General features: G+C 47.5%; 1 protein-coding gene and 1 pseudogene across 1 annotated transcript in view; both read right to left on the bottom strand.

Annotated features, from left to right (window-relative positions):
- Positions 1–13,946, bottom strand: part of LOC146207585 (uncharacterized) — a 353,896-nt gene that overhangs the window by 280,790 nt on the left and 59,160 nt on the right. The window lies entirely within an intron of this gene.
- On the bottom strand, positions 1,419–2,499 carry LOC146207586 (uncharacterized; annotated as a pseudogene).

Genomic DNA, 13,946 nt, shown 5'->3' with positions numbered 1-13,946 from the left:
GAGAGAGAGAGAGAGAGAGAGAGAGAGAGAGAGAGAGAGAGAGAGAGAGAGAGAGAGAGAGAGAGAGAGAGAGAGAGAGAGAGAGAGAGAGAGAGAGAGAGAGAGAGAGAGAGAGAGAGAGAGAGAGAGAGAGAGAGAGAAGGCGAACTTGGGCAACGCCGACCTTGTGCACCGCTTGCGCAGTGCAGAGGAAGAAACGTTAAATTTAAAATTTCTTCGTTCCGTCCGAGGTCTGATCACCGCGACACTCTAGTAAGCACTTGAGAGTTTAACATGATAGCGTTAGAGGGGATTCAGTGCCGGCGTTGGAGTTGTGGGCGAAAAATCACGGCCATGGCACCGGCAGGTAGTAGCTAGCTGACAGCTGGCACGGCAAAGTACTGATTCTTCAATGGTCTGTGCGAGCTGATGAGACTAGATGATGCGAGAAACTTACCATGAGCTGCCAACTCTGGTTGCTCAGTTGAGCCGGGAAGGTGGAATAAGAATAAACCTTCCAGTGTTCTTAGATGCCAAGTCAGGCATGCCCCTCCTATACGCCAGGCATGCCCCTCCTATATGCAAGCTCGTTCGAACGGCTTGGTTCCGTGACTACAGCTCCCCAAATATAGTCGCGCGCTTGTGCGACGAGGCGAGGATTCGTCCCCTACCTTTAGTCACTACTGCATTCTCGTCGTTATCGAGGTAAATACTATAAGTCCATGGCGGTTGACGACTCCGTTTCAGGAAGGAAGAAATGACGAAGCAACATAAAATCTCAACGCTACGCAGAGAGCGCTGTGTGCATCGGTGGACAACCAGAAGGACATCTGAAAGCAGTTTAGATAACGAGGCGGAATATTAAGATTAAAAAAAAAAAAAAAAAAGAAAGGAAACAAAACCGAACAAACGCCTAACCACTCAACGCTGCTATCGCCAATGGAACGAGAATGGGTCGATGGCTCGGCGAACAGAAAATTAAATGCACTTGTGTACTGCGCAGAAAGCGGAACATTTGAAATCAAGCAAACGGCCTGCAAAAGAAGAGCACATTTCTTAGGCATTCAAAACTGGCAGCCTGAAAGGAAGCCTTACATTTCAGGCCGTAAAAGAGAGGACCGCACGCTTCCAACAGTGGAGTTCTTTAAAGCTCGGCGAGAAACTAAAATAAGATCGTCGGCACAGGCGGCAGGTCAAAGAGAAAGAGGGCGGGAGAGAAGAATTTTGCTAAGAAAAAGAACAGGAAGCGCTTATAGCAGACGGAGCCGGGACCTTCTCTCACGCATCTGAAGCAAACGGAACACGTTAAAGAGCGAGTCCGATGAATACGTATCTCTAACATCAATGAGATTGAAGTCCGACATAATTACGGCTGACTGCACCGAATGAATGAATGAAGAACTTTATTCAGACAAAGGGGATTCTCCCGGCGTGGTGGGGCCCTCAGTCCAGGACCCCAGAGGCCTTTGCCGTCTTGCGCGCTCTGTCGATCAGTTTGAGCTGGTCGTCAGGCGTCGAGCAGGACAGCGCAGCCTCCCACTGCTCCGGTGTTGGTGTGGTGTTTATTGGCGCTACCTGCGTTTTTTGACACGCCCATGTAACATGGTAGAGTGTAGAGGGTTCCCCGCATAGTGGGTATTTATTCTCATATGTAGTGGGATGGAGTTTACTGAGCAGACCCAGGTTGGGGTATGTAGTCTGTAGCTGTCTCCAGGTAACCGACTGTTCTCTATTAAGGTCTTCGTGGGGAGGCGAGTAGATCCTCCTTAAGGCTCTTTGATGTTCAAGGACGGCTCCATAGCGTCTAGTGACTGTGTCCAGTTCCCCGTCGTTGTGCGCCTCCCGGTTGGCGTATGCTCGGGCATTGGCGTCGGCACGTTGGTTATTTTTGACAGTCTCATGACCTGGTGTCCACGTTATGAAGCATCTCGAAAAGGTAATTTTTCTTGCCTTAAGTATGCGGATGGCCACAGTGGATATGCGTCCGCTGCTATACCTTCTGCATGCTTCTTGCGAGTCCGTAATTATTTGTGTAGTAGCCTCTTCGCCCTGGTGGGTGATAGGGAGCGATTGCAGCTTCCTCAGCCTCGAGAATGTTGTTGCTCTTGATCGAGGCGCAGTTGATTTCCCTAAGCTGCTAATCAACCACGCTGGCTACCACTCCGTATTGTTCTTTGTATGTGGTCGCGTCGACGTACAATGTTTTTTTTTTTTTTTTTATTTCCTGCGAACCTTCTTTCGTGTGCCTCTGATTTTGCTTCTCTTCTGGCCTTGCTTAACGTGCGCTGACATGCTGTGCGATGTCAGCGCACGTTATCCCCAGGTGGTCGAAATTACTCCGTAGCCCTCCACTACGGCTCCTCTTTCTCTCTTTCCGCTTTCACTCCCATCTTCCTTCCTTCCCTTACGGCGCGGTTTCGGTGTCCACAGAAAACAAGTGAGACAGTTACCGCGCCTTTCCCTTCCTATAAATAAATCAGTTTTTTTTTCTCTTCTGGCCTTGTGTATTTTAGGATGCATGTTTTTCGGAATCGGGTTGACCTTAATGATCTCTTTTATTTCCTTCGGCATGCTCCTCGTGCTATTTATTTCTGTGCAAGCATCTCTCATGCCCAGTATATTCAGCGTGTTCCTTACTGTTCGCGTCTGCATGAGCCTTATTTTCTGCTCGAGAAGGTCGAGCAGCATCCCGCCAGGCGCAGAGCATGCGACCGTAGCAAAAAAAAAAAAAAAAAAAAAAAAAAAAAAAGGAAGCAAGAGGAGCGCGAAGGTCGCCAGCACGGCCTTAGGACGAACGATTTCCAGCCAACGGCTTAGAATTCCTTCCAAATGAACCGAGTTGCAATGCGCAATAAAGACTAGCCGGTGAAATGCGGAAGACCGAAAACACCGTCGCTAGGGTTTGTCACCTGAAGAATGGGAAATCCACGCGGTCGGTTCGCACGGGTGGGTTCGGGAATAGACGCGGACAATTTTTTGGAGCGCAGCTCTTTGGCACTCGTATGGATTTCGCGTCGTCGTCGCCGTCGGTGTTGTCCCTCGTAACCAGATCCACTTTCACTCCCATCTTCTTTCCGGATTTCAGGGGAGGTGGTGAAGGGTGGCTGATCCTGGTCCTGATGGCTGGGACAGGTAGGTCAACGCCGCTTGCGGCGGGGGCTAGCCTGCCACCGAATTTTATCTGTTGTAGGCCGTCATTGCACCCGCCACTGCTTCGGTGGTGGACGACGGCTGTTGTTGCGGCGCGCGTCTTTCTCTCCCTCTTTCTTTTCTTTCTTGTCTATATTTTCTTTTATCTACACGAGGCAGCGGTCAGCGGAGGTGGCTCAGCTACAGAGCCAGTAGCAGGCCCGTGCGTTTTCTTTTCCTTCTTCCTACAGCCACAGCAACAGCAACATCATCCTTCCTTCTCTTAAGCGTGATTCAGGTGTCCAAAGTAACAAGTGTGACACTGCGTTTTTCGATTCCTGTGAACCAATTACGAAAGGCGCTTCAGAGGTCAAGTGGATTTTCCCTCCTACCTTCCTTCCTTCCGTCCCTTACGGCGCGATTCACGTGTCCACAGAAACAAGTGTCACAGATACTGCGTCCTGTGAACCAATTATGAAAGGCACGCGTCAGAGCTCAACTGGAACACGTGAGCACACATGGTACACACTGCAAAGATAATTCAGCGGCATCATTAAGTCGCTGCTATCTCTTCTGGGCACACCATACTAATTCCGAAAACCACAGGCGCATGCCGGTTGAAAACCGTTGAAGGGTACCGTCCGATATCCTTATGCAACGTGGATTATAAGATATTAGCGAAGGTCTTTCTCGTCTGCAGCTTGTGGCGTTAGTCTCTTCGCCGCGGAACGTTCCTATGGGCCCACGAGCTGCCTCCCGCAACCTCCCGAAAACTTGCTCTCTTTATTTTTCCGATCACAAAGCTTCCTTCATGACTGTCAAGAACTGTTAGTAGAGTGTTTCATGAAGGAATATGTGTGAAAAAAAAAAAGTCTGTAATTGTACATACATGTCTTGCTCGAAATTTTTGCCTCAATCTATCGAAAAAGGTGAAACAGCTGATGAGCTGCGCTCAAATTTCGCATTAGGTAGAAACGTAATTGTCGGTAAACAAAAAATAATAATAATAGACGAAATGGCGAAAGGCGGCTGAAAGAAAAGCGCACACCAAAATGTACACACCTCCCGCCACCGTAGCTCACGCAAAAGGCTAAAGAAGGCCGTACTCATGGCCAGCTCACCGGGAAAACAAGACGCTGCATGTGTTGCTATGTGACCAACGTGGTCATGGCAACAGGTTCGTGAATAACACAGAAATTTATCGCGCAGCCTCTTTCCGGCGCCTAAGAGATAGAAGCACAGCCCAGCAACCACGGTTAGCAACGTGCTTACGAAGCCGAGGAGCGGATAGAGCAAGACAAGTACATGAAATAAGGACATCTGACAAACTTCGGCTGCAGAGGGGCCATGATAACGTCAATGGAAGATGAAAGCCTTGATTATGATAACGTTAAATATAGATAGATGGATTTATTGAAAGGAAAAGGCAGAGAGGTTGGCCCGAATAATTCAAATCTGGCCTGCTACTCTGCACTGGGGAAGGGGAAGGAGAGAAGAAAGAAGGTCATGATGGGTGACGATGTGGGAGAAGGCATATGAAATATATATACAGACACAGCAGCTTGCTTTACAAGCGTGAATCAAGTCCGCTGGCGCTCAAATAACGGCAAAGAGCGCGCACTGCCCGGACGCCCTTCCCCTTGTCCTGCCAAGCGCCCAGCAGCAGTTCCTCCGACAGAGGCCTCTTGTCTAAACGCTTCAAGGAAGCAGCTAGTACATTTCTTTCGTTCGCATATTCTGGGCACACCAATAATACAATGTCCACAGTCTCTGGGATGCCACAAGTTGAACATTCCGGTGAGTCCATCTGTCCAATTAAATGTAAGTACTTGCGCGTGAAAGCCACTTTTAAACGAAGTCTATGTATCAAGCATGTGTGATGACGCGGAATATCACGCGGAACATTAAATTTAAATGTTCGATAGAGCCTTCTTAGACGGATGTGTCGGGCGTCTGGTTGAGCCCAGTAAGCTGCTGTAGCAATATTCATATAACTCTTTAGAAGACACGTCGTATCCGCTCTTGAAAAAGGCACAGCTGTTTGGAAGCCATTGATGAGTGCGATTTTCGCTTCAACATCGGCCTGCTCATTCCCATGGAGGCCGCAGTGGGCAGGAATCCATTGAAACATTATCATGTGGCCTTGCAGCTGGGCAGATGTGATGAGCTCCATAATGTTTAGAGCCAGGGACTGATAGGCAGTGTGGCGTAAGAAGTTTTCCAAAATTTGTAATGCAGTCTTCGAGTCCGTGAATATACACCAATATACGTTAAAGATGACTATTAAGGTGACTATGATGATGTTGCATCTTTCTTTTTCGGGATTTTCATTCGTTAGACTGGTCTTTAATGTTCCATAGAAAATCCCTTCTCCCCTTCCCCTTCCTCAGTACTGAGTAGCAGGCCAGATTTTAATCATTCCGGCCAACCTATCTGCCTTTCTCTTCAATAAATCCATCTATCTATCTGATCTCATTATCTCAAATGAAAACCAACGATACGCACTTGAGATGGTGCAGGATACATGCCCTTACAGCACTGTCACCATCGCCACCAAGGGGGGTGCAGAATCAAAACATCCTCTCAAAATGCACTTCTTATTTTATCCAAGAACAAAGACTGGGGGGGGGGGGGGGGGGGGGGGGGGAAGTGTCACAAGCTGCCTCACATATAGAGCGGAAGTTACAGGATCTCTCCGCTCCTCCGACCTGCTTCGACATGACTCTCCGGAAGAGCGACTGGTCAGCGCGCGTCCTTGACAATGGGCCGCAGCACAACCAGCGGAGAGTATAAAAAGGCAGACCGCAGCACGCCCGCGGCAGTGCGCTCTGGGGAGATGCAGACTCTCGGCCCACTCTTGTGGCCGCTCGCTCTGGGAAGGTGTTTTTTCCACCGAGCCCGCGATCAACTCATCGTTTCTTCCTCATCTTGTACGGCCGCCGCTAGCTGCGACTACGAAGCCTCATCGAAGGAAGCCGTTACAATTCCTTTTTGCCACAGACTGTCGGTTCATTGAATATTGTTTTCGCCTTTGTTTAAACCTTGATCAGGCTTAGTATTTTGCGCCGTGCTTTCGGTGAAACTCTTGCCCCTACTTACTATACCGGGAATACTTGCTTTCTTATATTTATAGTTTTCATTTATCGCAGTGTTTGTTTTCCCTCTTGTCAGCTGTCGAGTCATCTTTTATCATCAACGTGCCGTGGCGTTTTTCTGTGTGTGTGTGTGTGTGTGTGTGTGTGTGTGTGTGTGTGTGTGTGTGTGTGTGTGTGTGTGTGTGTGTGTGTGTGTGTGTGTGTGTGTGTGTGTGCGCGCGCGTGTGTGCGCGCGCGTGTGTGCGCGCGTGTGTGTGTGTGTGTGCGTGCGTGTGCGTGCGTGTGCGTGCGTGCGTGTGTGCGTGTGTGCGTGCGTGCGTGCGTGTGTGTGTGTGTGTGTGTGTGTGTGTGTGTGTGTGTGTGTGTGTGTGTGTGTGTGTGTGTGTGTGTGTGTGTGTGTGTGTGTGTGTGTGTGTGTGTGTGTGTGTGTGTGTGTGTGTGTGTGTGTGTGTGTGTGTGTGTGTGTGTGTTCGATTATTATGCAGTGTAAGCTGGACTACTATATATAAATATCCGATTTATTGTAAAAGAAAAACAAAAAATAGATGACTTTCTTGAATTTGTTCCTCAATCACAAACCGACACACGTACTTGGCCTTGGCGGGTTGAGCGGCCTAATTTTTAACTGTGTCCTCAAACCTCTTAGAGGTACGGCGGGTAACCGTAAAGGGGATCCCGCGTCTCTGTTGACCGTAAAGGCGGGGGTTTGTGACACCGAGCAGTCATCCGCATTTGCGGCTGATGAATAGTCAGCAACAGGCTGGTCCATTAAGAATTGGCAGGTACGCCGACATATGAGGTGCAAATGGAACTATCTCTCCGCGCATGTAGGTAACGACGCACATTAGCAACAAAAATAAGCCACAAGCAATCACCATTTAGTGCACGAAAACAGCCTCCAGAGCGAACACAACACGGAAATATGACTTGGCGTTGCAGTTGCGCCTGGTAACTGCTAATGAGACGCCACAGGCCCGTGTGGAGTTTTATAGCAACCGAGTGCCACCGTAGTAACTTGCCCAGCGATGGTATAAGCCTGGAATGAGGAAACTACAAACAAAGAAAAAAAAATAAACAATGCACGAAAGCGGTGCTCACACAGATGCGAGGAGCTAAAACAGCCTTCCCTTACGACCATGAAGCTAGACGACACGTATGCGCCGGCCGTCAAGCCAAGGGATATACGGAACGGAGAGAACACGGTCACAGCGCTAAGCTAGGTCCCTAACTTTGCCGGGCTGCGACGTTACAGTTATTGGGTGCGCAGTGTTATTTCTACACGCCTCTCCTAAAAACAATATTACAAACATAAAGCTTCACTTTTTTCAAGTGCATTTGAGCCAGACAAGAATGATGGCTGCGTCAAATAGCGTCGTTCGCCAGTGTCGCAACGATGGGGCCGTATGCCGTATAGGGCAGTTGACGGCGACCATTGATGCCGAATAACGGAGCGGAAGGCTGTTTTCCCAAAACGGCATCCTAGGAAAACGACCGCAATAATTCCTGGCATGGGCATCGCGGGGCCACATCATTCGCGCGCGCACTTTAGCGACGTCTTTGTTCACGACTGCTTTCCGGGCATTCGTAAAGCTTTGGTCATATCGTTTGAAGTAAAGGACAGCTACAAAGGCCGAGCGATGGATAGAACACACTCGTATAGAAGAGATCTTACTCAGCACAGTCGAGTTAGGTTACTACTTGGATAATCAGGCCAAATCAAAAACAAAATGTGGACAGTCCCCTTAAAAAGGACCTTCAATATCCTACTACACGAAGAGGTGAAATACCGGACACCACAAATCAAACAACTATGCGGGAAGCAAGTTAAGCGGAAGCAATAGGAGCTACGGCTTTCGTCATGTACGGATTTGCAGGCGATGCAATAAAGGAGAATGTACGTTTTGCTGCCCGAGGTGCCAGCGTTCAACTGACTTCTTCGACTAGCGTTTACATATACAAGTCTTAAATGTGGTCGCACTAGCCTCTAAAAGAAATAAAGAAGTAAATAAGTAGTGTACGTCAGAACTTAAATAGTGGCCTTCAAAACTGAACATGAGGCAAAAAAGATATATGTAAAATACCATGTAACAACTGAGTAACTGCGCGGATTGTCTTTTCGCAATTAGCCATGGTGGAGTAATGTTGGTTCCTTAGGGCAAATCCTGTCGTCGTGACGCGGTTACTTTAGAAAGGCAAACCATTGTCATACTTGTTACACAATGTGGCTACGTGAGCAAGTCAGATCTTTAGAGACTCACTAAGCTCGATTCAAACAAACACACTACTTATAACGTTTTCACTGTGTCTAACAAATTTACAGATGCTAGTTAAACAGCGGTAAATCAAGAAATGTGAATAATTTCACGAAATATAGCAGCGCAGAATGTTAGGCAGATAATTAACATTGTACCGTGTCATTACACCGCGTTTAAATAGGGGGCAGCATTCGTGACACAGAGCGAAATAATATTAGCTCCTTCAAATTACTTCTCTGCTTATACTTAAAGAACGAAATGACCCCCCAAAGATATAAAAAGCAAACAGAGTTCGTATCGTGTCCGGTTACGATTGGACCTATCCTATATTTTGCACAATGACTTTCAGTCACATTTTAATATTATAGAACAATTAGACCGTTTGAAAGACAACTGCTCCGTTTAATATCTATAAGGCGACAACACATCCCCGACGGATGACACTGGCCGCCTGTGACGGCAGCCTTCTTGGTGCTTAATTCCTGCGCAAACAAATATAGACGAGAAAGCGATGACAGTAATTATCGCCGACTTCTTCACGAAATTGAAATGTCAGTTAACCAACAAAAATGACACAAATGGTAGCAAGATGTGCGCGTAGTAAAAACGTGCCCGCACTGACCATTACGGCCGTTTGATAAGTTACTCTCTTGGTGCTGCTGATGTCGGTCTAGGGAGAAAACTGATCAATGGTACTGGTAGAAGAGAACCCCTAGTTCTATATATAGCCCTAACTCCAACTGAGCCCTGAAAAGCTGCTTAGTGCACAAGAACATGTACTGCATTTCCGCAAAACTCAGTGCTTAAATAACATCGCGACGTAGCAACTTTTGTTAATGGTGGCGCTAAATGCTCATTTTCAAACCCAGACGCTCGTTGAATTGGCCGGAGCAAACGAATAACTGAAAACTGCTTGTCCCGCAGGCATCGCAATGAAGAGAAATAAAAAGATGCCACAACACACGTGTTATTAAACAGAAAATTAGTGACAGAAAGGAATTCTATACCTTCAAGCTCCTGTCCAACTACAAGACAAAATGCTCCTCGCGGGGAGTGTTTCCTAGAAGGATTTCGTTCGTTCCTTAGACGTATTCCTCGCCTCCGGCAGAAAGTTCATAATGTGCCACGTGGCGAACTCTCCAGGCCCCTGAGAACCGACCAACAGAGTCCTCTCCAAAAAGTCCACCTTTCCAGCACGAAGGAGCAAAAGTGCCTTGCTCTCCCGTCGCACGCTGCCTCGGGGTCGCCCATTTCCTCGCTTCGCAAACTCGCTCTTTTGTCCGCGCCGCTGCCGTTGTTCTTGTCTCCTGCAGTCCCAGCAGTTGAACCCCTTGTGCAAAGCTGCGCTGCTGTCCGCTTTCTTGCGTATTAAAGCATGTCGGCGTCTGCATGTGCACTTTCTAGATTATAGTTTCGTTTTTAGCGAGGTGGAAAGTGCATGTGTGCAGGCTGTGTGGAAGACAAGGGTCAACTTGAGCGAATACCTTTCACGGAAAACAATAAGCAAAACGCAATTGACCTCAACGTAGGGCTTAGGACCGCTCGAGAAAGTGGCCGCCTGCCATACTCCTCCCCCACCTCTCCTTACTCTGCTGCCTTTTATCCAGTGATCCTCTCGCATGAGGAGAAAAAACGCATTTTTGCCTCGGTATGCTCGCTCCCTTGGAAGCTGCCTGTACACTGTCCAGGCCGAGACCATTTTATCCTCTTTCGCGGTTCTGGTCGATCGCTTTCAGATTCCTCTCTATATCTCCCTCATTTCATCCACGCAATACAATGCAAATCAGCAAAATGCGAGGAGCACAGAGCAGAAAGGAACACTGCGAACAGCCGTCGCCAACTCGGTCGCCCGGCTGCGCACGAGATGGAGAGGGAAGTACAGGTCACAGACGGGGCCAAGAAAAAAAAAACAAAGAAAAGCAGAGAACACGAAAAGGTTGGCGCGGCCAAAAAGTGCCGTAGCGCGGCGAGCAGCCGGCTTCGGAACGCAAGAATAGCAAGTAGGGAAACCGAAAACGTCCATGCATAACTGAACGGAAGCCGGGGGGCCATGCACGGTCGTTCAGGGCACGAATCAAGGACACAGCCGAATAGCTTCTCCTTTCGCAAGGCCGTACGCCAAGAACGATCAGTTTACAGTGCGGGGTGCTGTGCACTGCACTGTTTCCTGTCGGGTCGACGAGCTAATCCCCCACCGTCTGACCCTTCTCCTACGCGACACGCGCATTCGACATTGACTGCTTCTTTAGCACCATTGATTAACCTTCAAAGAAGGCATATTAGCACCCTTATTCACCAGGAACACGGGAAAACTTCCGCGGTTCATCAAAACGTTCGGGCACAGTGGAGAGGTTCAGGTGGGGTGGACACGGAAAGGAAAAAATAAATGGTGGTGGCTTAGCTTGGTTAAGCCTGGATATCAGAAGCGAAAAGCTTTGGCGATGCCATGGCATATATAGCTTGTGGTTCTTTGGCGTACCTTGTTGTTCACGGTTGCACTATATAGATATTCCAATGCTTATCATCACGGTGAAACATTGATTACAGCCGTACATCACATAAGATTAAACTTTATTCCGATTCCACATCATTATCACCGTTACACCTCTGTATAGACATAAACACAGCCTGGTGAAAGCGTGCGGCACTAGCTAAAAGTCAACCGGCGGTGTCGCGGCGGCGGTTGCGGCGATTGCGGCGGCTCCGACCACCATGCGCCTATCCTGTGACGTCACGTGGTTTGCGCATGCGCAGCTGTGGTCTTTTCTAACGACGGAGCGAGACTCGGAGTTGACTAGCCTCGTGAAGCTTCAAAAAAAAAAAAAAAAAAAAAAAAGCGGGAGTGGACACAATTACGGTATCGCAGCACGAAACATGCACCATTCCGTCGTCAGGAAAAGATCACGGGGTGACCGTCATCGAAACCAGAAGAATGGGATCCGTGCCGCGCAACCGATCACACATATGGACAGCGTCCGACCGCGCAAAGACGATCAGACTCCGGAGGACCTTGATGTCACATACGTGAGAAGGAGCGGCGGAGTGTGTTGCACTCATCGATCCCCTGTATCGCGTTGTCCACCTCGTTTGCCGGAGGCGCATCGCCTCCAGCCTGGTTAGGTTGGGAAGTCGAGCGAAAGGAGTGTTGCCACGGCGGCCTCGGTCTTATCGCGTGACAAAGTAGAACGCTCTCTTAGCATAGCGAAGAGAGAGAAAGAGAGAGAAAAAAAAAATAACCCAGATGGATGGGAAACCGGATGCAAAGTGGAGTCGAGGGGCACCAGATCAAATCCGCGACACGGGTACCGGGGGACACGGCGCTGCCTTTCAGTGCTGTGGCAAGCGGTGACACTGAGCCGGTTTCGAGTTAAGCGAGCTAAGAAAGGAAGGTCGACGATCGGAACGCCACGGAAAAATGGGTGGCGCCGCGCCGTCGTTCCGTAAGTGGTTCTTAGTAGTTTTACTATACCGCGAGACAGGAGTAAAGAGTCCTGCACGAATGAACAGGTAACCGCGACACCAGGATAAGCTTATCCGCGATTTTCTACCTGTCTCTCTCTGTCTCTCTCTCTCTCTTACTCTCTTCTTTGTTTTATCTTGCATGAAATTATCTTTTTTTTTTCTTTTCCATTTACAGAACGATTGTGTTACTGTGTAGACACCTTAAAATCAAGATTTCGGCAGTTCTCTTATGAAAGAAAAAAAAACATTAAAACCTTGTTTTTTTTTTTTTTTTTCAGATGTTTTATTCAGATGTTGATCAATTTGGACCTTCTTAAACAAAGATTTCAACAAAGTATGCCCTATCTGATTCACAGAATAGTTCAATGTGTCCAAGCCGGCGCGTATTCTGCCGATATATCACGACCCGAAGATATAAAAGCTCAACGCTAAAATGTGCGACGCAGAGAATGAGTTCACTGTGGAAGACTTTTGGTCTCCATCTTCTTGGTGGGGAGGTAAAGCCGCATACTTTACACATAATAAAAAGTACTCTGTATTTTGATTGCAGGTAAAAAATTAAACGCCCATAACAAAGCGAAAACAAGCGCTTTTAACAAGCGAAAGCGCGTGAATATGCCCTTAATTTCAGGCGACAGCGCATCGCCTGGTTCTGACCCTAATTTTCGCCGTGACATGGGCCTAGCGACGCCCCTGAAAATTAAGTGAACGGGCGAGTAATTTTTTTAATTCGCTAGAACAAATGCAGCAATGCGCATATTTAAAACGAAACATGTATGTTGAATACGTCATTGAGGTATTAAATTTTTTTTCGCTTCGTGATATTTTTGCATACTTTTCTCTAATTACCGTGCGAATAATAAATAAAGCGGCTCTTTCAATTTAGCCGTGCCTGATGAATACCGACCGAAATTCAAACATTACACTACCTGACGACTATCTTGCCCGGGCTGTAATAAGGAAAAGCAAAAAACATCGCACTATTGGAGAAAAAGAAATCTTGATGACACATGCGAGCTAATATAATTAACTTATACCGAAACATCTTACGCCGAAACATTCACAGTTTGCTTTGGGGAAACATCGCATGAATCGAACAGGTTCACGAATGGGGGAGAGTGAATTCTCCCAGCGGGGATAGACTATCGGCCAGTTCGCGGGTCGCTTTATACGTAAGACGAAAATAGACAACGATAATATACATTCTATAACATCTAGCCAACATACAATGAATTGAACAGTCAAGAAAATACAAACCCACTGAAATTATAACACCTTTTGTTCGACTCCATTTGAACTGCTCGAATGAGTCCGAAGCCTGTCCTATAGGCGGTAATAAAGCGGAAAGGTCACAAGGGAATCGCGTTTTTATTCGCAGCCGACCACACAAGTCAAACTAATCGAGAGCCAAGCAACGTTAAACGAACTAAAGTTTACCTATACAATACAAACAATAGTCTGATTAGTTATGATAAATTAGCTAGAAACGAACAATCAGCTGGAGATTCAAGAGAAGGTTATTTCTAGCGGCATAAATATCACGCGCTGTTTTAATCATCGCATTTTAAATATACTGCACCTCGAATGAGGCCATAAAAGGAAACAGAAAACAACTATCAGTGGTATAAGTGAACGAACCGAAGCAAGACAAACTGTGAAGCGGTTTCCTAATGGAGCAAGACAACTGGATCCACTGTCTGCTAGCGAGATAATTTTTTTTACTAGCGGAAGGAAGCGAACAGCACCTAATAGCGAGTTAAAACATTCGGTAAGATCATGTGCGAAAAAAGGACCTGGGCCCGCTTGCACAAAACAATCTTAAGACAGTCTTAGCTAAGTCCAAACTTAACTGGAGTCTAAAGAATAGGCCACTAGCATGGCCGCTTAAAGGGCCACTGTCCAGGGAAGGCCCTTTAAAGCAAAGGAGCCCAGTGTTTCGATCAGGTACCGGAGATAGTCTGTGCAAAATGCTACAGTGACACGCGCGCCGCAAAGCATCGAAAATACAATTCAAAGCTCTCTCATG

The sequence above is a fragment of the Amblyomma maculatum genome, chromosome 1 (genome assembly GCF_055883805.1).
Source record: "Amblyomma maculatum isolate TAMU_Amacu chromosome 1, ASM5588380v1, whole genome shotgun sequence".
Lineage (NCBI taxonomy): Eukaryota > Metazoa > Arthropoda > Arachnida > Ixodida > Ixodidae > Amblyomma > Amblyomma maculatum.
Note: the sequence above shows the minus strand (reverse complement) of the source record. Positions and strands in the feature narration are given on the sequence as shown.